Source organism: Ovis aries, chromosome 17 (assembly GCF_016772045.2).
Source record: "Ovis aries strain OAR_USU_Benz2616 breed Rambouillet chromosome 17, ARS-UI_Ramb_v3.0, whole genome shotgun sequence".
NCBI classification, from domain to species: Eukaryota; Metazoa; Chordata; class Mammalia; order Artiodactyla; family Bovidae; genus Ovis; species Ovis aries.
In genome coordinates, this window is record NC_056070.1 from 18,529,178 (window position 1) to 18,553,137 (window position 23,960).

General features: G+C 37.2%; 1 protein-coding gene across 17 annotated transcripts in view; it reads left to right on the plus strand.

Annotated features, from left to right (window-relative positions):
- The window catches only part of ELF2 (E74 like ETS transcription factor 2), a 97,939-nt gene that overhangs the window by 738 nt on the left and 73,241 nt on the right, over positions 1-23,960 (plus strand). The window contains exon 1 of one of the 17 annotated variants that reach the window (XM_060400998.1): positions 4-21,454. The exons of the other annotated variants lie outside the window; for them this stretch is intronic. The gene's annotated coding sequence lies outside the window, so the exon portion shown is untranslated. Of the gene's footprint in view, positions 1-3; positions 21,455-23,960 lie in introns of those variants that run through there. 17 annotated transcript variants of the gene reach the window in all.

The following is a 23,960-nucleotide window of genomic DNA, read 5'->3' on the forward strand; positions in this document are numbered from 1 at the left end:
GGCAGGGCGGCGAGTCCGGGGCGGGACCTGGGCGGCTGCGGCCGCGTGGGGTGGCGTGGACGGCTAGAGAGCAGTTTCCTCCGCCGTCGGGCCTCCTAGTCGCCTCTTACCTTTCCTGCTCTCTGCTGCTAGCTGGCACGGCAGGTTGTACGCGGTCATTCTTTTATTCTCACTCCACACCGGCCCCCTGCTGCCACTTCCCCCTGTTCCCGCGGGAGTGGGGAGGCTGGGCTCTGACAGGAATCTGTTTTTTAAACAAAACAAAAACGGGCTCTGTAACATGCGCGTCCAGTGACCGCCTTATGGAGCCTCTCTTCGCGAAGCTGGCCCTCCGGGACCATGTTCCTGGGTATTGGAGGGTGGGGTGGGGGGACGCGGCAGGAGGACGGTGAAGGCTTGGCTAGGGCTGGAACTGACTGCCTGAGCAGCTTTGCGAGCTGGCAGCCGAGTCCCCTCTCTACTTGGGCATTTTTATTCCATGTCAGTAGAGGACAGAGAAAATACCCCATTACCCCGAGAGTAATCTAGATTGAACAGTTTCTAACGTTCCTCATGTGCCAGCATCCTGGGCTCTTTTTTTTGTAGGAGCTAGCTACGCTGCAGAATAGGCTTTAAGTTCATCGTACTTCATGAAAGAAGAAAGAGGCAAACACTTTATTGTACAACTATGAATTTCACCCCCTATCTTGTGTTCGTCAACATTTATTTCAACTGTATGGTTTAAATTTTAATCCGCTGATGATAGAAGAGTAATCTGGTGTTTAGTAATCAGATTTGCCTTTCTTTTTAACTGTGAGTCTGTATCGTGAAGTAAATTATGCACTTTGTCTAGTGCTGTGGTCACAGAATAGTGTCAGCATGCACAGAATAATGTCTACTTTACCAAGATAGGATTGGATATTTGAGTTTCAGAATTTCTTCTTTTCTTCAGAAGGTAGAATGACTTTATATAAGGCTGGAAGCTAATTACATTTAAAGGGGTTTAGGAGTAAGGTTTAAATATGATATAATAGTTTACAAAGTGAGTTTATATGAGTATTACTGAGATACCTTCTAAAAACATGAAGTAGAAAATTCATATATCTTGGGCATTTGAAATTGGACAATTTAATGTCAGTATTTTTTTAAACTTAGTGACTTGAACTAATTGCTTTGATAAATCATTACTTTTCATTTCAGACATATATATACTCATTTACAAAATAATCACAGTAGGTTGGAAAGAATTTGTAACTTTGAGATTTTTCTATCCCGAGCAGTTAGATTGAAACTGTGGCTGTGGTAGGCCCTTTCAGTGTTGATGGCTTTACCTGCTCACAGATTGTACACCAAGGTTTATTGTCGTTGATGATGATAACAGCTTTATTGAGATATAATTAACTTACCATTCAATTCACCAATTTAAAGTGTACAGTTCAGTGGTTTTTAATATATTCACAGAGTTGTGAAACTATCACCATAATCAATTTTAAAACATTTTCATTATCCCCAAAAAGGAACCTCATACCCATCAACTGTTACTCTCCATTTTCCTCGAAAACCCTCAGTCTTAGGCAAGCACTAATTACTTTCTGTCTCTATTCTGGACAAATTGTATAAATGGAATCTTACAATGTGTAATCTTTCATAACTGCTCTCTTTAACTTAGCATAATGCTTTCAGAGTTCATTTATGTTGTAGCATGTGTCATTTCATTTCATTTTTATTGCTGAGTAATATTCCATTGTATGGATGGATATACCACATATTATTTATCCGTTGATTAGTTGATGAACATTAGATTTTCTACTTTTTAGCTATTACAAGTAATGCTGCAGTGCACATTTTTGTACAAGTTTTTGTGTGGATATGTTTTCATTTCTCCTGAGTATATACAGTTTTTTTTAAAAATTAGTTTTTTGAGTTATTTAATACCCCAGATTAATTCTGGATGCAAAATTTAATAATTTGTTAGTAAATATATTGAGTTGTTAAATTATCACCACAAGCCAATTTTAGAACATTTTATTACTTCTAAAATTTGTTTCTAGTCTTTTTGCAGTTAACCCTTATTCTCACTCCTGGCCCCAGTTGACTACTGATTTGTATTTTGTTTCTATAGATTTTCCTTTTCTGGATATTTCATATAAATGGAAACATAGAATATGTAGTCTTTTTCATCTGGCTTCTTAACATGTTTTGAGGATTCATCCATATTGTAGCATGCATCAATATTTTGTTTTCTTTTTATTGCTGAATAGTATTTTGATGTATGGATATACCATATTTTGTTTATCTGTTGACCAGTTGATGGGCATTTGGATTGTTTCCAGGTTTTGACTGTTAAAAATTATGAAGCTTGAAAGTTTAAGTCTTTAGTGTGGTTTCATTCTCTTGGATAGATGCCTAGGAATAGAATTTCTGGGTCATCTAACTTTTTGAGAAACTGCCAAACTGTTTTTGAAAGTGGCCTTACATTTTATATTCCTATCAGCAGTGTACAAGAGTTAAAATTTTTTCACAACTTTGCCAACACTTGTTATTGTCCTTTTTGTTATAGCCATTGTACTATGAAATGTTTAACTCTTTGTGATTTTAAGTGGCATTTTTCCTAAAGATGCGAGGTGTTAAGCATTTTTTCATATGGTATTCATATATCCATTTAGGTGGAAAAAGCCATTCAGATCTTTTGCCCATTGTTGTATTATTCTTGACTTGAAAGAGTTTTTAATAACATTCTGGATGCAAGTCCTTTCTTAGATACATGATTTACAAATATTTTCTCCTAGTCTGTGGCTATTCTCTCTTTCTCTGTTTTTTAATTGGAGTCTTTTGGAGCACCAAAGTTTTAATTTCCCAGTTTTTCTTTTGTAGATCATGCTTTTGTTGTTTTAAGGATTCTACCTCATCCAAGAGCTTAAGGATTTCTTTTTTTGTTTTCTTTTAGATATTTTATAGATTTTGCTCTTAGATTTATGATCTATTTTGAGTTAATTTTTGAGTATGGTATGAAATAAGGGTCTAAATTCACCTGTTGTATATGGGAAGATCCCCTGGAGGAGGAAATGGCAATGCACTCCAATATTCTTGCCTGGAGAATCCTTTGGACCAGAGGAATCTGGTGGGCTATGGTCCATAGGGTCACAAAGAGGTGGACATGACTGAAGTGACTTAGCACGCACATAATGGGTTGTCTTAACACCATTCATTGAAAAGATTGTCATTTCTCCATTGCTTGTAAATGTAAAGATTTCATTCTGGACTTGCAGTTCTGTTTATCTGTATGTCTGTCCTTGTGCTAGTACCACTCTGTCTCTTTTGCTGTGCATTATGGTAGTTTATGAAACCAAGTAGTGTAAATCCTTAAATTCTGTTATTTTAAAAAAATTGTGGCTATTCTGGGTTACATGTAAAATTTGAAAAATTGACTTGTCATTGTCTGCAAAAAGTGTTTTGGAATTTTGATGGGGAATGCATTGAATCTGTAGATCAGATTGGGATGAATTGCTGCCTTATAATATTCAGTTTTTAAATACAGGAACATGAAATTTTCTTTTTATTTATTGATCTTTAATTTTTCTAAGTGATGTTTTAAAATCTTCAGTGTACAAATGTTTTACTTAAAAAAATTATTGTAAGAACACTTAAAATGAGATCTATTCTCTTGATTTAACAAAATTTATATTTAATTTTGGCTATGCTGGATTTTTGTTCTTGCTTGGACTTTTCTCCAGTTGAAGCGAGTGGGGCCTACTCTCGTTACAGTGCTCGGACTTCCCACTGCCGTGGCCTCTCTCGTTGCTTAGGCACAAGCTGTAGGAAGCATGGGCTTTTGTAGTTTTGGTTCCTCGGCTCTATAGCACTGGCTCAGTAGTTGTGGCCCATGGACTTAGTTGATCCGCAGCATGTGGCATCTTCCTGGACCAGGGATCTGGTGTTCCCTGACCAGGGTGTCTTCTGCATTGGCAGGTGGATTCTTGAACACTGAGCCACCAGGGAATCCTTTCTTTATTTTTTAAGAATACAGTACACTGTTGCTAACTGTGACGAAATGTTGTATAACAGATTTCTCTGTTTGATAGAGGGTTCCTTTTTAATTCTGTTTTATTCAGAATTTTTTTTTTTTATCAAATTTTACTGAAGTTTAGCAAATGTGTTTTCTGCATCTCTTAACATGACAAACTGTTGTAGTTGCTCAAGGTGATCCTGGTTTTAGTACTGGAACTCCTGCTTCTTGGGAAACTCTTAGTCTCAGACAAAACAGAACGGTTGGTCACTTTAATGTCTGAGATTATCATGTGGTTTCTGTCCTTTATTCTATTAATATAGAGTTTTATATTAATTGATTTTTAACAGTTAAACCAGCCTTGTATTCCTGAGGTAAATCCCACTTGATCCTGGTATATAATTCTTATTATATGCTGCTGGATTTACTTTGCTAATGTTTATTGAACGTTTTTGTGTCTGTACTTACAGAAGATACTGGTCTGAAGTTTTCTTGTGATCTCTTTGGATTTTGTAATGTAATAATACATTTTAGTCCCAGAATAAATTGAGAATTGTTCCCTCTTCTGTTTCCTTTGAGTTTGTGAAGGATTGGTGGTATTACCTCCTTAAATATATTCATAGAATTCATCAGTGAAATATTCTGGGCCTAGATTTTTCTTTTTGGAAAATTCTTAAACTACTAATTCAGTTTCTTCACTGGACCTATTCAGATTTTTTTGGTAAGTTTTGTGTTGCTAGTTTTGGTAATTGTGTTTCTAGGGATGTGTCTATTTCATCTAAGCTATTTAATATTTTTGGCATGTACTTTGTAATAGTCCTATATATGCTTTTAATTTTGCAAGCATGGGAGTGATGTCTTTGTTTCATTTCTAATTTTAGTAGCATGTTTCTACTTTCTTTTTTACTTAGTCATTTTAGGAGAAGATTTGTCAGTTTCGTTTTCAAAGGAAAAACGTTTTTCTGTTTCTACTTCACTGATTTCCATTTTAATCTTTATAATTTCATCCCTTCTATTTGCTTTATATTTAATTTGCTTTTCTTTTTCTAGTTTCCTAAGGTAGAAGCTTAGGTTATTGATCTGAGATCTCCTTTTCTGATACAGGCATATAAAACTATACATTTCCTTCCAAACACTCTTAGCAACCATATGTTTTTAGATGTTCTGCTTTTTAAAATTTTAATTCATACTTTCTCATTTCTTTTGTGATATCTTCTTTGAGCCATGGTTATTTAGAAATGTATTATTTAATTTTCAGTTATTTGGGGATTCCCTAAATTTCATTATTGTTAATTTCTAGTTTAATTCCCCTGTAGTAAGAGAACATCCTTTGTATTTTTTCTCATTTTACATTTATTAAACATCTTTATGACCTAGTAGGTATTCTATTCTGAATAATGTTCTATATGCACTAGAAAGGTATTCTGCTATTGTTGGGTGGAATGTTTTATAGGTATCAGGTCAAGTTGGTTTTCTGTTGTGACTTTCTGTCTAGCTTTTCTGTTAATTATTGAGAGTGAGATATTAAAATCTATTATTATTGAAGTGTCTTTTTTTCCTTTCAGTTATGTTAATTTTTGCTTCATATTTTTGGAACTGGTGTTAGATATGATATATGGATATAATAATACACATACATACATTTTATAGGAGTCTTTTATCTGGTGTTAGTGTGGCTGCTCCAACTCTCTTATGTTTACTGTTTGCACTGTACAGCTTTTTCTGTCTTTTTACTTTTGTTTTGAATCTAAAGTGTATCTTACAAACAGCATATAGTTAAAATGCTTATTTAAAAAAGTTAATGTGACCACTTCTGCCTTTTGATTGGAGAATTCATAATCTTTTCACATTTAATGTTATCATTGAGAGTCAGGTTTTGCTAGTTATTTTCCATATGTCTCATTTCTTTCTTATTTCTTTCTTTGGCCTCTACTGCCTATTCTGGAGTTAATAGTTATCTTCCAGGCTATCATTTTAATTCCTTTGTTAGTTTTTTAACTGGATTTTTAAAAGTTATTTTCGTAGGTTGCTTTAGGGATTACAGTGTGTATCTTAATTTATCAGTTTGCTTCAGAATTGACTGATTTAATTATAGTAAAATACAAAAACTTTGCTCTATTTTTTTTCCTGTCCTGTCAATATTGTCATACATATTAAATTTTTATGTTTTAGGAGCCCAACAATACAATTTTACAATATTTTAATGTAATTGCATGTTTTTAAAAATAGTTAAGAGAAGAAAACATTTAAACAGTTTTTTAAAATACCACATATTTACTGTTTATGTGTTCTTTATTTCTTTTTATGTATTGATTTATGGGCTGATTATTTCCTTTCAATCTCATGGACTTCCTTTTGGATTTCTTGGAAGGAAAGTTTGTTACTAATGAATTATCTTAGTCTTTGTTTCTTGGGCTTATTTTTATTTTGCCTTTATTTTTGAAGAGTACTTTTCCTGGATATAGAATTCTTTGCTGCATTTTTTTTTCCTTTTAGCATCTTGAATATGTCATCTTCTGCTTTCTGGCCTCCATTGTTTCTGATGAGTAGTTTTTCTTTTTTGTGCTTTCAAGATTTTCTGTTCTTAGAGGTTTTACAGTGATATGTCTGGGTGTGGATCTCTTTGTGTATTTGGATTCAGAAAACTTAAATGTGGTGGTTAACATTTTTAAAACATTCGGTAAGTTTTATCTATAATTTCTTCACATACTTTTTCTATTCTTTCTTCTGTCTCCTTTTTTCCTAGGACTCTCATTACATGTATGTTGGCATGCTTCATGGTATTCTTAAATCTCTGAGGATCTGTTCATTTGAAGATTTTAAAAATTATTTTCTCTTCTTCATAATTGGTGCGCTTCCTTGGTGGCTCAGATTGTAAAGAATCCGCCTGCAAGGCGGGAGACCTGGGTTTGATCCCTGGGTTGGGAATATCCCCTGGAGGAGGGCATGGCAACCCACTCCAGTATTCTTGCCTGGAGAATCCCTGTCGGCCGAGGAACTTAGTACATGGCTACAGTCCATAGGATCGCAAAGAGTCGGTCACCACTGAGCAACTTTAACACTCATTGATATAGCTTCAAGTACATTGGCTGTTTCTTCTGTCATCTCCAATCCACTTTTGAACTCGGCTAGTGAATTTAAAATTTTGGTTCTTTCTCTTTTTTTCCCCCTGCACCAAGTGGCTTTTGGGATCTTAGTTCCCCCTACCAGAGCCCTTGGCAGTGAAAGCTTTGTGTCCTAACTGCTGGATATCTAGGGAATTTCCCCAAATTTTGGTTCTTAATATTTTTCCACTCTAGAATTATTAACACTTTGTAACTCCAGGATTTCCATTTATTCTTTTTAAAAAAAATAATATCTGTATGTTTATTGAGATTGCCTATTTTATGAGTTATAGTTGTCATACTTTCCTTTAATTTTTTTAAACATGGTTTTTTTGTTTGGAGATGAAATTAAATTTTAGGTAGAAGATGATAGCTCAGCTGTGTTAAATACTAAAATGAAGTTTATTTCTAAATTATATTCAATATTTTAATCTGTATTTCATGATATACATAAAAGTATATTACTCATAAATGCTAAATTTCATCTGATAGTTTCTTTTTAAACATAATTAACAATTTACTTACAGTGCTATTGTTTACTGATAAGTAGGATCAGTGTACAGTTTGAAAGACATGTTATTAATTCTGAAACCTTAGTTCATTCTCTGAACTGCTTATATAATATAAATTCTACATGTTTATTTGTATTTCTTGCTGCTTAATTCTCTCACAGTCGGTGCTAATGCGTAGAAAAAAGCAGAAGAAGCCTAAGAGAGCAATATAATGTGTTAGAATGGTTATAAAATATAAAAATCTTTATATGAGCCTGCACATTTAGTAGTATAGTATTTATTCATTTTAGTTCCTTGAGAGATTATAGTAAATAAGATAAATGTAGTACTTGTTTTCATGGAACTTTATATTCTGTTAGAGGAGACATAGGTTAAACATATTAACAAGATAATTTTAGAGAATGATAAATACAGTGAACAAATAAAATAGGGTAAAGTGAAAGTCGCTAAGTTGTGTCTGACTCTTTGCTACCCCACGGACTATGTGGTCCATGGAATTCTCCAGGCCAGAATACTGGAGTGGGTAACCTTTCCCTTCTCCAGGGGATCTTCCCAACCCATGGAGTGAACCCAGGTCTCCCTCATTGCAGGCAAATTCTTTACCAACTGAGCCACAAGGGAAGCCCAAAATAGGGTAATGTGATCTCAAATAGAGAATGATGAGGCAGCGACATGGAAATGTGATATAATTTTGGTGGGAGGGGAGCCGTGAAGAAAATGTCTCTCAGAAGAGGTGGTATTTGAAGTGAGATCTGCATGATGGGTGAGGAGGATTCAGTCTGTTCATGATCTGGAAGAGTTTTGTAGCCTAGAGAATAGGAGGTGCAGAATAAGCTTGGAGTGTTACAAGAGCAGGGCGAGTGTGGCTGGAGTTCAGCAAGCCAGTGAAAGAGAAATTAAGGGATGAATGAGATCAGAGAGGTGGGGTGGGCTTCCGCTGGGTTATCTTTATAAAGACCATGTTAGAGTTTAGATTTTTTTCCAAGTGTGGAGGGAAAACAGTGGAAAAATATTTCAGTGACTTACATTTTTAACTCAGGAGTTAATTTACAGGCTAAAGCCTGAAGCCAACTGATGCAAAGAGCCGACTCATTAGAAAAGACCCTGGTGCTAGGAAAGATTGAAGGCAGGAGGAGAAGGGGATGACAGATGATGAGATGGTTAGATGTCATCACTGACTCGATGGACTTGAGTTTGAGCCAGTTCCGGGAGTTGGTGATGGACAGGGAAGCCTGGCATGGGTTGCAAAGAGTTGGACACAACTGAGCAACTGAACTGAACTGATATGGTTTTATTCTTTTTAGCAACTTCTGAGTGTGAGTAAATTTCTGACGGGTTTTCTATAAATGATTTTAGCTTTATAAAGGATAGAAGGGAAAGTAGCTTTTCCCCTGTTTCTTCCTTGAAATTAGCTGGAAAATACAACAAAAAAATCAATATCTGTAAAGCTTTGAATTTGTAGTACAGTTGTAGCAGTGGCAAAGATTCTTGCCTAGAAATTAGAATTCCAGGTGCAATGGAGAAGATGATATTTAGCCCTTCAAGTTAAAATAAGCACACATTTGTTCATAAGTAGTTCAGGCCTCAAAGTGAGAGACTGGGTGCACTTTTCTCCCTAGATACTTCTGCAGGGCCCTTTTTATTTAATACTATGAGAAAGTTTATATTCTGGTTCCAGGTATAATACATACCCATGTCTTAATTAAGATAGAAAGCCTATGCCTGAAAAGCTTTGTTTGTTACTAATACAGAGTTGCAGGCCATCGCTTCTTTCTAAAAGAAAAAACAGAAAGCTCAACCCTAGAGAGAGCGAAGAAGAGCTTCTCATGCTGTCAGTTTCTCCCTGAGGCCTGCAGAACTAATGTGAGAAAATTTGTGAGTTAAGTAATTAATTCCCTCCTTGTACCACTCCCCCTTTTTTTGGGGGAAAAGGGAGAAACATATATGCTTATATAGATATGATATATATAATTCCCATTTAGCATATTTGAACCTTTCTGATTAGCCTATGTTATGGGCCAATAAGTAAGTAGGTAGAGAAATCTCCCAGGGTGGGGTGGGAGAGGTTCTGTGTGATTCTTTCACAGTTTTAATGTTAAAAACAGTTGTATAATCATGAGGCAGAAAAACTTAAAGAGCATAGACTCTGGATCCAGACTGCTTAGGTTGAAATTCTGACTCTCCATTTGTTTGTTGTTTGACCTTGAATAAGTTCCTTTAGAAAAAAAACAAACTCCTGGTGCTTTAGTTTCCCCAGATGTAAAATGGGGAATTATATTTGTTTTGTAGGATTGTGTAGATTTACTGGATGAATACATATAGCAAGTTTAGAATAATGCTGGCATGGAGTAAGCGCTCTATAAATGTTAACTACTATTATCCCTTCGTTGTTTGGAAGAAGAAAAAATACTCTTAAGCTAGGCTGGTTATTGACTTTCTTTTAGGATAAATTCACAGTAATGAATTCATATCCTGTTGAATCAGAATATTAAAAAGGTTGTTGTAAAGAGCAGTTCTTTGCTTTCTTTTAAATCACAAAAGTGAAGAAGTTGGCAAAGGCTTTAGAATGATCTGTACTAGGGTCTCTCCTTCCCAGTTTGCTTTGCTGAATAGAGCATAAGTAGATTTGAGGTTTCTTCATGACTGGGAATCTGCCGTACATTCAGATCACCGCTAGCTTCAGCTTCCCATAAAGCAGTTGCTTGACTACCTTAATCCAGTTGAAACAAGTCTTTTAAGTATCTCCTTTTGGATGTGCAAGAGCTAGAGTGACCAGGCTTAAGACTTTTTAAACATCTGCCCAGTGGTCATGGGATAAGCCAGTGACCTTTTTTTCTTAAATTTTGCTGTGCCAGGTCTTAGATGCAGCACATGGGTGGGATCTTGTTTCCTGACCAGGGATCCAACCCTAGCCCCTGGTTTGGGAGCACGGAGTCTTAGCCACTGGACCGCCAGGGAAGTCCCAAGCCAGTGACTTTTGATTGTTACCCTTTCCCTAACCAAATATCCAAATATATATTCTTTTATCTGGTTCTTGCTTGATTTGGAAATATCCTTATTCATAGACTATATGTGGCTGAACATTTATTTCCACCATTATAGTATTTCTTACGGATAGTTTGTGAAGTAAGAATAGAAATGAATATTCATTTAAGTTTAGGGTTACTGATTAATGATCAAAGCTTTGGGGACTTCCCTAGCAGTCCAGTACTTAAGGCTCCACCCTTCTACTGCTGGGGGCTCAGGTTCCATGCATACCTCTTGGTGCAGCAGGAAAAAAAATCAGACCTTCGTTGCTTATCTGCATCCTCAAGATAGGTTGGATTCTAAGATGTGCTTTATGTGATCACTTCCTCCCTTATTATGCTTATTTCCTTATTATTGTCCTGGAATTTAAGCATGTGTGAAATGGTAATAGAGATTAGGAGGAAAAAATATTAAAGGAGTATAGCTAGGCAGCAGTATCAATTTTAGCTCCAGCGGTAACTGTGGGCAGCCAAGTCAGGTTGATTTTATCTTGCTGTTTCTTTGCTCATCAGTTCTTTAAATAACTCTAATGTTTGATTATTTGGAGTATTTTTAGATGATAATTCTTTCCTAGATTTTCACCATCCTAAAATAAATTGAACAAACCAACATTTGTTAGATTACGCCCAGAAACCTGGCCGTTGTAGTTCTTTGGTTGATGAAGAAACCAACCGAAACATGCAAGAAAAGCATCAAAATACCTTAAACAGAACTTGGATGATGTCACAAATTACCTAAGTTCACTTCTTATCTGTGTGTGATTCTGTGTCTTTTTCTGTGTGTGAAAACTCAGGGCCATGAGTAAACATGGGTTTTAAGATATTGTTATCCATGGTACAGGACTCTTGAAATGCAGAATTGTTTTTATGCTTGCCAAGTTATCTTACTTGATTTTCCAGTTAGCCTCTTCAATCTATTTCTTCTTCTATAAAATGAGCTCTAAGATCTCTTTCAGTAATTTAATAGTTTCTTTTATCTTGTGAATTTCTGACATCCAATTTATAATATCTAGATGACGCACCTTGCCCTAAAGTAAGTCCCATGACAATGACCTCTTGCTGCCCAGATAATTTCCAACCCTGACTTATGGGCCCAAATATTTGTAAACTATATACTTCTTACACTTAGTTCCATTTGCAGAAGGGGATTCTTCTTTCCTTAAAAGATTCATTAGTTTACTTTTTATCCCTTTAAAATGTTGTACTGATTTTTGTTTTAACAAATAACATTGAACATCTCAGTTTTGTATGAGGAGCAGTTAGGTTTTAGGTATAATCATCTATTCTGTTACTGCTTTATTCTTAATATGAAGCTTTGGCAGTATGATACAACTCTGATTAATGCTGTCAAAGAGATAATAATAAGGTCACATTCATTCAGTATTCATAGTGTGCCAGGTACTTTATATAAAGGCTTAAAAGAACTGAACACACTGACTTCCTAGAATTGTTTCACCATCTTTTTATGGATGAGAATATTGAAATTTAAAGAGAGAAATAACTGTCCAAGGTCATATAGAGGTGAGGCCAATAGTACAAATTCTTGTTGAGTACCTACTGTATTCTGGGAATACAGTGGCCAACAGGCTCTTAAGTTGCACATGCTCTTAAACATAAAGAATTCTGTTAAAATAGTCATCATTAATATGGGGATAATTATTCCTATTTCATATAGTTATTATAAGAATGAAAGACAATGCATAAAAATGTGTGATTTAGTAACAAAGAAATAAAAAAAAACATATTGATACTGCTGAGCCTGTCATTATATTAGCATGATAAACTACATATATAATTTCCGTCAGACTTGGTAGATAATTAAAAAAATAGAACAATGAAATATGAATCAAAACTATTTTAGGAATTGAGTTCCAAATTTAAAAGAATTAATTTTACCAATAAAATGGCAAAGAACAGTTAAGGGTTTTTTGGGGGGGAACTAGTTGTGAGTTAAACTGTACATAAGTTTAGATTATCAAGCTGCAGTTTTTTTTATGATGATGATAATGTTAATACTGTATAAGAATGTCTCTTTAATGGGTTAAATTCAAATTTATAGCATTGTCCTCTCCTTTTAAAGTCTAGTTTACTAACATTTAATTACATGTAGTGAAATTCATCCTTATATTTCCATGGTTTTGACAGATATTTGTATCATTATGTAGTCACCACCTCAGTAAAGATGTGTGAACAGTGCTATCACCCCCAAAAGTTCGTTGTGCCCTTTAAGATCAACTCCTTCCCACTGATCTGTTTCCTGTTCCTCTAGGACCTTTTCTTGAGTGTCATATAGATGAAATTGCCCTTCCTCTTACTGACCTGTTAGGCTGTTTAGATATAGTTGCTGCACTAGCAAGTAAGATAACTGTGATACTCTGCTGCTACAACTTTGTTACAAATTAGGGATTGCTTTAAGAAGCAACTAAATCAGAAAAAAGTGACACAGCCTGTTTGAAAATTGGAAAAAGAAGTTTGTCAATGGTTTAGTATTAATAAATGTTATTTAGTTTACCCAACATATTTAAAAGGAATCAGTTCATGTGAATGGACTTCACATTTTATTTATTTATTTATTTTTGACTTCACATTTTAGATGTTGTCATTATTGTCAGTTACTCAGTCGTGTCTGACTCTGTGCCGCATGCTGAACTGCAGCATGCCAGCCTTCCCTGTCCTTCACCATCTCCTGGAGTTTGCTCAGACTCATATCCATTGAGTCACTGATGCCATCCAACCATCTTATCCTTTCTCACTCCCTTCTCCTCCTACACTGTAGATGGGAAACTAATAAAATCAGTTTTAAACCTCTCCTTTGACAAACCTCAGTTATACAAAATTCAGTTTGTTTGCTCAGTTGTGTCCGACTCTGCAACCCCATGGACTGCAGCACGCCAGGCCTCCCTGTCCATCAGCAACTCCTGGAACTTACTCAAACTCATGTCCATTGAGTCAGTGATGGCATCCAGCCATCTCATGCTCTGTCGTCCCCTTCTGCTTCAATCTTTCCCAGCATCAGGGCCTTTTCAAATGAGTCAGTTCTTTGCATCAGGCGGCCAAATGTTGGAGCTTTAGCTTCAGCATCAGTCCTTCTAATGAATATTCAGGACTGATTTCCTTTATGATTGACTGCTTTGATCTCCTTGCAGTCCAAGGGACTCTGAAGAGTCTTCTCCAACACTGCGGTCCAAACCATCAGTTCTTCGGTGCTCAACTAACTTTATAGTCCAGCTCTCACATCCATACATGACTACTGGAAAAACCACAGCTTAGATGGACCTTTATTGGCAAAGTAATGTCTCTGCTTTTTAATGAGCTGTCTAGGTTGGTCATAGCTTTTCTTCCAAGGAGCAAGCATCTTTTAATTTCATGATTGCAGTCACCATCTGGAGTGATTTTGGAGCCCAAGAAAATAAAGTCTGTCACTGTTTCCATTGTTTCCCCATCTATTTGCCATGAAGTAATGGGACCAGATTCCATGATCTTAGTTTTTTGAATGCTGAGTTTTAAGCCAGCTTTTTCATTTTCTTCTTTCACTTTCATCAAGAGGCTCTTCAGTGGTGTCATCTGCATATCTGAGATTATTGATATTTCTCCCGCAATCTTGATTCCAGCTTGTGCTTCATCAGTTTGTCCACAATTAGATAAATTATCCATGATTCATAACATGGAATCATTTACCCAGTCGTTGTTTATTGTGATCACACATGAGTCCATCATTCAGATGAGAACTAGAACTTTTTTTTTTTCTTTTTGGTCACACTGGTGTGGGTAGCTGTTCCCTTCTCCAAGGAATGTTCCCAACCCAGAGATCGAACCTTGCAGGAGGGATCTTAGTTCCCTGACCAGAAATTGAATTTGAGCCCCAGCAGTGAATGCCAGATCCTAACCACTGGGACTGCCAGAGAATTCCTGAGAATTAGAACTTTGACAAGAATTTACATAACATTTATCTGTGTGTGCCTTAATATATTTAAAAATCTTTAATAGATTTTGGTTGTGTATATTTCTTATTAATTAGTAGGAATTCTCCTTTCCCCCCATTTTGGAGGGAGGGGAATTGCTTTACCTAGTCTCTTGTCTTTCAGTTTTGTTTTTGGATTCGATTAAGAATTTAAAAAAAAAATTTGTGTAGTCATGTTTAGTAATTCTTTGTTTCTTGCTTTCCATGTATTTAGTAATTTTTCCTTAAATGTGAATTCATAAAGATATTCTCTATTTCCTTCTAATTTGAAAAAAAATTATATATTTAGGTCTTTAGTATACTTGTAATTTATTTCGTGAGTGGTGAGAGGTGGTAATTTAATTTTTGTCTTGTATGGATAATCACTTGCCCCAGCGTCATTTAATAGTCTTTTTTCTTTCCCCATTGATTTTAACACTGCCTCTTTGTAATTGTTTCCAATATGCATGTGTCTTTTTCTGACCTCTATATTCTGTTACATTGTTATATTTGGTTATGTCTACACCACTACTTACTGTCTGATTACTAGACTAGACTCCGTAGGACAGTTCTTTTCCAGGGGCTTTGTTCACTTTTGCCAGTTTCTCTTGTGTATACTTTCCCCCTCTTAACTATCTTTGCAAGTTTTTTGTGAAACCCTCTTGGGATTTTTGACTGGAAATATATTGAATTTGTTGGGCTTCCCTGGTAGCTCAGCTGGTAAAGAATCCGCCTGCAATGCAGGAGATCCTGGTTTGATTCGTGGGTTGGGGAAGATCCCGCTGGAAGGAATAGACTACCCATTCCAGTATTCTTGGGCTTTCCTGGTAGCTCAGATGGTAAAGAATCTGCCTATAATGCAGGAGACCTGGGTTTGACCTCTGGGTTGGGAACATTCACTGGAGAAGGGAACAGCTACACACTCCAGTATTCTGGCCTGGAGAATTCCATGGACTATATATATATATATAGTCCATGGGGTCGCAAAGAGTCAGACATGACAGAGCGATTTTCACATATTGAATTTATTAGATGAATTTGTTGAGCATTGATATCTTTAAGATATTGAGCTTACCTATCCAAGACTGCCAGGGAATTCCCAAGACTTCTTTAATCTCTTTCAATAGATTTATTTATTTTCTCCATAGAAGTCTTTGTTAGGTTGAGTCTTAGATATCTTTGTGCAGCTGGTGGGATTTTAGTTGCTGGACCAGAGATTGAACCCAGGATGTGGCAATGAAAGCGCTGATTCCTAACTGCTGAAATTCCATAACTGCCAGTGAATTCCTAAGTCTTAGGTATCTTATATTTTTGTAGTTATTGTAAATTATATCCTTTTTAAAAATTACATTTGCTGTTTGTTGCTGGTTTATAGAAAAGACACTTGATTTTTATATATTGATCTGTATCCACACAAATTGCAAACCCTCTTCTAATATCCAAAGGTTCTTTTGGATTTTCTACAGTATGTAGAGAGTTTTATTGTTTATAAACAATGATAGCTTCATTTTCTCCTTTCCATTTCTTATGCCTTTTAATTTTTCCTTATCAAACTCTTCTGGTCAGGATTGCTAGTGTGGTTTTGAATTGAAGTGGCAATTGTAGGTATGTTTGTTCTGTTCCCAATATTGGGGGAAAGTTTTAAATATTTTGCCATTGTGTCTTGGCAGCTTTTTTCTTTTGATTAAAAAATTTTATCAAGTGATGTTTATTGTATCTACCAAGATGATGTATTAATTATTACTGCATAACAGATTACCTGCAACGTGTGTTGATGGGGATGTGGAGAAATTAGAACCTTCATACATACTGATGAGAATGTGAAATGATGTCATTTGGCATTTTCTCAAAATGTTAAGCATAAAGTTACTATGTGTTCCAACAGTTCCACTCCTGGGTATATACCAAGAGAAAAGAAAACATGTCTACACAAAAACTTGTACATGAATTTTTATAGCAGCGTAATAGTTAAAAAGTAGAAACAATTTTGTACCAGTTGATGAATGGATATAGAAAATGTGATACATCTCTGCAATGGAATCTTATTCAGCAATAAAAGAATTGAAATAGTAATACATGTTACAAATAGATGAATACTGAAAATATAGTAACTGAAAAAGTCAGTCACAAAAGTTCACATATTTAAAATTCTATTTATATGAAGTGGCCAGAAAAAGCAAATCTCTAGAGATAAAAGTAGGTTAGTCTTGCCAAGGATTAGGGGTTGGGGAAGGATGGGGAGGGACTGCTAATAGACATGAGGTTTTTTTGAGAGGGAATGCTAAAGATGTTCTAAAATTAGATTGTGGTAATTATTGCACCACTTCATTAATGCACTATAAACTTTGGAGTTATATGTTGTAAGTTGGTGAACTGTATGGTATGTAGGTGTTAGTGTTAGTCACTCAGTCGCATCTTGCTCTTGCAGCCCCATGGACTGTAGCCCATCAGGCTCCTCTGTCCATGGAATTCTCCAGGCAAGAATACTGGAGTGGATAGCCATTCCCTTTTCTAGGAGATCTTCCCGACTCAGGGATCGAACCTGAGTCTCCTGCATTACAGGCAGATTCTTTACCCTCTGAGCCATTAGAAAGCCCATGATATGTGAGTTGTATCTCAATAAAACTTTTTCAAAAGGTAAGTACATATGTAGTTTTGTTAGGTATTGCCAAATTTCCCTCCCAAAGTGTGCCAATTTGCATTCCCATGCATTTACAGTGTGTAGCACAGTTTTACCAACAGATTATCGTTACACTTTAAATTTTTGCCAATCTGACAGATGAGAGAAATGGTTTTCAATTTTTAAAAAATTTGCATTTTTCTGAGTGAATTTGAACATCTTTTCTTATGTTTATTTATTTATTTAATTTTTTTTAACTTTACAGTATTGTATTGGTTTTGCCATACATCAACATGAATCCGCCAGGAGTATACACGTGTTCTCAATCCTGAACCCCCCTCCCACCTTTTCTTATGATTAAGGGCTGTTTTTATATTTGGTTTTGTGAATTGTGTGTTTTTCATATTTCTCTCTTTGTTTTTTGGTCCTTAATTTTCTTATTTTATTGTTGTTCAGTCATTAAGTCGACTCTTTGCGACCCCATGGACTGCAGCATGCCAGGCTTCCCTGTCCTTCACTATCTCCGAAGTTTGCTCAAACTCATGTCCATCGAGTTGGTGATGCCATTCAACCATCTCATCCTCTGTCGCCCCCTTCTCCTCTTGCCCTCAGTTTTTCCCAGCATCAGGGTCTTTTCCATTGAGTCAGCTTTTTGCATCTGGTAGCCAAATTATTGGAGCTTCAGCTTCAGTATCAGTCCTTTCAGTGAATATTCAGGGTTGATTTCCTTTAGGATTGACTGGTGTGATCTCCTTGCTGTCCAAGGGACTTTCAAGAGTCTTCATCAGCACCACAGTTTGAAAGCATCAGTTCTTTGATGCTTAGCCTTCTTTATATGGTCCAGCTCTCACATCCATACATGACTGCTGGAAAAACCATAGCTTTGACTATACGGACCCTTGTTGGCAAACTAATGTCTCTGCTTTTTAATATACTCTCTAGATAATGTCAGCTTTTCTTCCAAGGACTAAGCTTTTAATTTCATGAAAGCAGTTACTGTCTGCAGTGATTTGGAGCCAAGAAAGATAGTCTGTCACTCTTTCCATATTTTCGCCGTCTATTTGCCATGAAGTGATAGGACCAGATGCCATGATCTTAGTTTTTTGAATGTTGAGTTTTAAGCCAGCTTTTTCATTCTCTTTCACCCTCATCAAGAAGCTCTTTAGTTCCTTTTTGCTTTCTGCCATTAGAGTGGTATCATCTGCATATCTGAAAAAATGAAAGTGAAAGTCACTCAGTCAAGTCCGACTCTTTGCGACCCCATTGACTACACAGTCCATGGAATTCTCCAGGCCAGAATACTGGAGTGGGTAGCCTTTCCCTTCTCCAGGGTGTCTTCCCAACCTAGGGATCGAACCCAGGTCTCCCACATTGCAAGCAGATTCATATCTGAGGTTGTTGATAAAAAAATTCTCTCTTTTAGTAGTCTTTGGTGATATAGTATCCTATTTCCATGTTTTTGTATTTTATATAAATAAAATCATACACATAAACTGTTTTGGGGGAGAATGTGATCTGTATTCTAAGCAATTCAATTATAGTCTGAGGTGAATTTTTTCTGAGTGATATTTAGGTTTGCTATCATTTCTCAGAGTTTTTTTAATCCAGAGAGTTCAGTTAGTATTCATTATTCAAAGATGTTTCTCTTATTGTTATGCCAACTTCCACCCCTTCCCAAGCCAAATGGGGACTCTCTAATGAATTCTCTCTTGAATCTTCCCACCCCCCAGGGCTGATTGGGTGTTCCTTTTTTAAATGTTTGCACTGTACTTTGTAGTTTCCTTACATTTACGTTAATGTAATTGCTCTTAAGTTTTTCGCCTTACCATGCTCTAAGGAGTCCTAGCTTTATATTTTTGTGTTCTCAGCATAGTGCTGTATTTGGTATGTGGTTAAGTGCTTAATAAATGTTGCTGAGAGAACTGGTATAGTAGAGAGAAGAAAGAGGTGATGTTATTATAGGGGAAACGTTGTCCTTGGGGGACAGGTAGAGTTTGAATAACCAGAGAAGAGGGCATTCCTTGTGAGAGAAGGGAACCAGCAAAAGGATAGGGACGGGAATGAGCTTGGTCTGTGTAGTGAACAGTGAAGATATTTGTCTTATTGGGACATGTTTGTTTATCATTGTATTCACCACATCTTTTCTGTGTATCTGCTGCATGAAACCCCTGGTTTAGTTGGTATAAATCACAGATTTTTAAAACCTGAATACACAGGTGTTTAAACTTGGTGCTTTGAGAAAGTAGTAAGAAGATAATGTTAAGATGGGAAAGAGAAGCAAGGAGCTCTGAAGAAGGGCGTTAAGTGTTGGGCTTGATACGGTTCATCGGAGGTGGTGGATGATCTGCTGGAAACTGTTATTTTCCTGATGTTTTTGTGAGGAAGGTATATAATGTGGATTGGGGGAAGAGAATTACAGAGAATATTAATCCCTTTGGTGATGCGGGTGCTTTAAAGCTGAGACCTGTTAAGACAGCTAGGAATAGGCCAAATGGGCAAACAGAGGAAGGATGTTGAGAGAAGAAATAGAGAGCTGTAAACAACTGTGGTATTACTATACAAAATGGAGGGAGTAAAAAGGGAAGAGGAGGCTGGACAAGGGAGCATGGATTAGGTTTGTGACTTCCATACCGGAGCATATCAGAATGAACATTTCATAACTTCTGAGAAAGAGATCTAGGCCTCTTGCTTGTTACTAAATTAGTATGCTTGCAAAGATCAAAACCTCATCTTGTAGGTGTTGATGAACTGTGGAAGAATTTTGAGAGGGGCTTGACATTATTCCATCTTGGGTTACCTTGCTGGTGTGGTTAGATGGACTGGAAAGGAGGGGAGATTAGAGGCAAATTCTGAGGCTCTTACAACTTCAAAAAGATGATAAGGACCTCAGCTAGGGCAGAGCATATGAGATTATAGAGAAGAGTCAAGAGTGAAAGAGGATGATGATGATGATGCAAAAAAGAAGCCACAGATGACTTTAGCATCTGTTTATTAGGCAACTTGTGTAGGCAATAGTGTGGTTTACGGAGCTAAGCACAGTAGGAGAGGTCATACTTTGGGGGAGGTAGCAGAGAAAAATTTAGTTTGGGACATATTGGGTTTCTCTCACTTTTATTCATCCCACTTAATGGCTAGTCCAAGTGCTCTGATTGATTTCTCTGGAGTCATTCTTGACTCTTCTCTTTCATTCACACTCGATATCCAGTTTGCTATCCAATTTTGCTTCTTTTATCTACAAAAATTTCTGAAAGCTCACTGTTGACTCACTACCGCTCGGTCCTCGTCACTGTCACTTCCCACCTGATTGTGATATTAGCTTCCGCACTGATGTGTGCTTCTGCCTTGTCCTCCTGCCTGCTCTCAGTCCAGCATCTGGTGAGTGATCCTTTTAATAATCAGGGCGTCTCTCTGCATAAAATCCTCCTTCTCCCTGGATAAAAGTCGAAATCCTCGGAGAGGGTTTCCCTTTTCCCATCGTCCCTTTCTCTTTCCTCTCTGTCATCATCTTCTGTCTTCCTTTTACTCACTTCACTCCAGCTCTATTGCTGATATTTGAACTACTCAGGCTTATTCCCTCTTTAATATCTTGAATTTTTCCTTTCCTTTCACTGGGGAGCTCCCCTGAGTTCTGCCAGTCATTGGCACAGCTCATTCCTACTTCCTGAGTTTTCACTCATGTGTCACTTTTTCAGTGAATTCTTCCTTGATCACCCAGTTTGAAATTGCAACCCTCTTCCTTGCTGAATATTCTCTCCCTTTGGCTCATTTGTCTCCTTAGCCTTTATCACCATCTGCACATGTGTAATACATATTTTGCTTATTTTCTTCTCTCCACACTGGAATTTAAGATGCATAAGAATAAGGACTTGTGCTTAAAAAATATATACATTTATTGTTTATTGTACTGGGTCTTCGTTACTGCACAGGCTTTTCTCTAGTTGCAGCGAGTGGGGGCTGCCCTCTTAGTTTTGTGCGGCTTTCTCACTGTGGTGGCTTCTCTTGTTGCAAAGCGCAGGCTCTAGGGGGCCTCAGTAGTTGCAGCGTGTGAACTCAGTAGTTGCGGCTCCCAGGGCTCTAGGGCACAGCTTCAGTAGTTGCGGCGCACAGACTTAGCTCTGTGGCTTGTGGGAGCTTCCTGGATCAGGAATTGAACCCTTGTCTCCTGCATTGACAGGTGGATTCTTTACCACTCAGCTACCAGGGAAGTCCAGGACTTTTGCTTTATTCACCACTGTAACTCTAACTGGAAACTACTAGTACATAAAAGGTGCTCAATTAATATTTATTGATTGGTTGAATTAATTAATGTAGTCCTTGGGATATCCTGGAATAGATGCTTGCTGTTTAAGTTTGCAGGGAAGTGTAGGCAAGAAAATATCTAGTAGACAAACTGGCGCCCATAACATGGTTTAGACTGGAAGAGAGACTTGAGTGAAGCCAGGGCAGTGTCTAGGATAGTTTAGAGAGAGTGTGAAGATCTGAAGAGGACTAGGGAGGGATGGCATCCTGGAAATCCCTGCCAGGACTGACTAGAGAGTTACTCTGTCCTTAGAGTTATCCAGGCGGGAACCCTAGTCTGGACCTTGTGCTTTATTTTTTTTAACATTTTATTTCTTTAATTAATTTATTTTAACTTTACAATATTGTATTGGTTTTGCCATACATCAACATGAATCCGCCACGGGTGTCCACGTGTTCCCCATCCTGAACCCCGCTCCCTCCTCCCTCCCCGTGCCATCCCTCTGGGTCATCCCAGTGCACCAGCCCCAAGCATCCTGTATCATGTATCGAACCTGGACTGGCGATTAGTTTCTTACATGATAGTATACATGTTTCAATGCCATTCTTCCAAATCATCCCACCCTCTCCCTCTCCCACAGAGTCCAAAAGACTATTCTTTACATCTGTGTCTCTTTTGCTGTCTCGCATACAGGGTCATCATTGCCATCTTTCTAAATTCCATATATATGCATTAGTATACTGTATTGGTGTTTTTCTTTCTGGGTTACTTCACTCTGTATAATCGGCTCCAGTTTCATCCATCTCATTAGAACTGATTCAAATGTATTCTTTTTAATGGCTGAGTAATAAATACTCCATTGTGTATATGTACCATAGCTTTCTTATCCATTTGTCTGCTGATGGGCATCTAGGTTGCTTCCATGTCCTGGCTATTATAAACAGTGCTGCGATGAACATTGGGGTACATGTGTCTCTTTCAATTCTGGTTTCCTCGTTGTGTATGCCCAGCAGTGGGATTGCTGGGTCATAAGGCAGTTCTATTTCCAGGTTTTTAAGGAGTCTCCACACTGTTCTCCATAGTGGCTGTACTAGTTTGCATTCCCAGCAACAGTGTAAGAGGGTTCCCTTTTCTCCATACCCTCTCCAGCATTTATTGCTTATAGACTTTTGGATTGCAGCCATTCTGACTGGCCCTTGTGCTTTAGAGGTTCTCATCTGACCTTTTTCCTGATAGGATTAAGATTTTGAGGGACTAGTCCATCTGGAACCCATATCTAGATGAAGCTAAGAGTATTTGCATCCCCAAATTCCCTGTCCACATGGTCCTACACAGGTCTCTTCCCTGATTCTCTCCTCTTAGACTGTACCACATGTGTGTATCTCTGGCCTAAGGGATGGCCAAGTGGCAGCTGTTTGCAGGCATGTAGGCAGATGTTAGACATGTTGCTGGGATGTCCACATGTATATATATGAGGCTCCTTGTAGCATGGAGTGGAACCAAAGATGGGATGAGAAAAAGGCAGGCTGCAGGGCAGTGGGGAGTATGGTCTTCCCATTCTCCATCCTCTTCCCCCAATTGATGTTGAGTCAGAATGCCAAATCAGAACTTAGCCTTTTAAGCTTTTATAAAAAGTATATATGTCAAGATAGTGGGATAGAATAAAATTTACTAGCTTGTTAGTTTGGTTTATAGCTTTAAAATATTTAGGCACATGGTATATGGGCTTACATTTGTACTCTTAAAGCTCCTTGAAAACTAGGGGTGGGTCTGCAACAGGAAATTGAAAAAGAGTGTCTGGAGCGGGAGAGGATAAATTCAAGGCAGTTTGAAGGAGGGAATGAAAAACAGTGTCAGATGTTTCAAAGACATTAAGTCCTATGAAGACAGAAATGTATCCTTTGGATTTGATAACCAGAATTTAATAAAAATTTCACTTGGTGGTGATGGATACTAAACTTCTGCAGAAGGAACACCTGAGAAATCAGAAAGTGGAGGCACAGTTTAAATGATTTTTTTTTTTTTTTTAAGTAGAACTGTATCTGAGAAAGGAAGGAACTAGAGGGCTATGCAGGGTCATGGAGGAGTCATGTTTACGATGAAAGGGTTTTGACTTTTCTGGCAGTCCAGTGGTTAAGACTCCATGCTCTTACTGTAGGGGCATGGATTAGATTCCTGGTCGGAGAACTAGGATCCCATATGTTGTGTGGCATGGCCAAGAAATTAAAAAAAAAATAAATAAAGATGAGAGAGTCTTATAAATATTTGGACGTTGAGGAAAGGAAGCCAGTGTTAAGAAAGAAAAATAAGGAAAAAGAAGGAATAATTGATGGAATAAGGCCTAAAATCCAGTGCATCGGTCAGTAGATCAGCTTTAGAAAGCGGAAGGGCTATTTGAGGAGGCTTGGAGTGTTTGGATTTGTGTGAATGCTAACTTTTGAAGAGCAAAAAAGTGAATGGGAGGAAAGTTTAACAGGCAATAATATATTAATGTTGTTCAATGGCAGTTTTCTGGGTTAGTCTTTTAATTTAA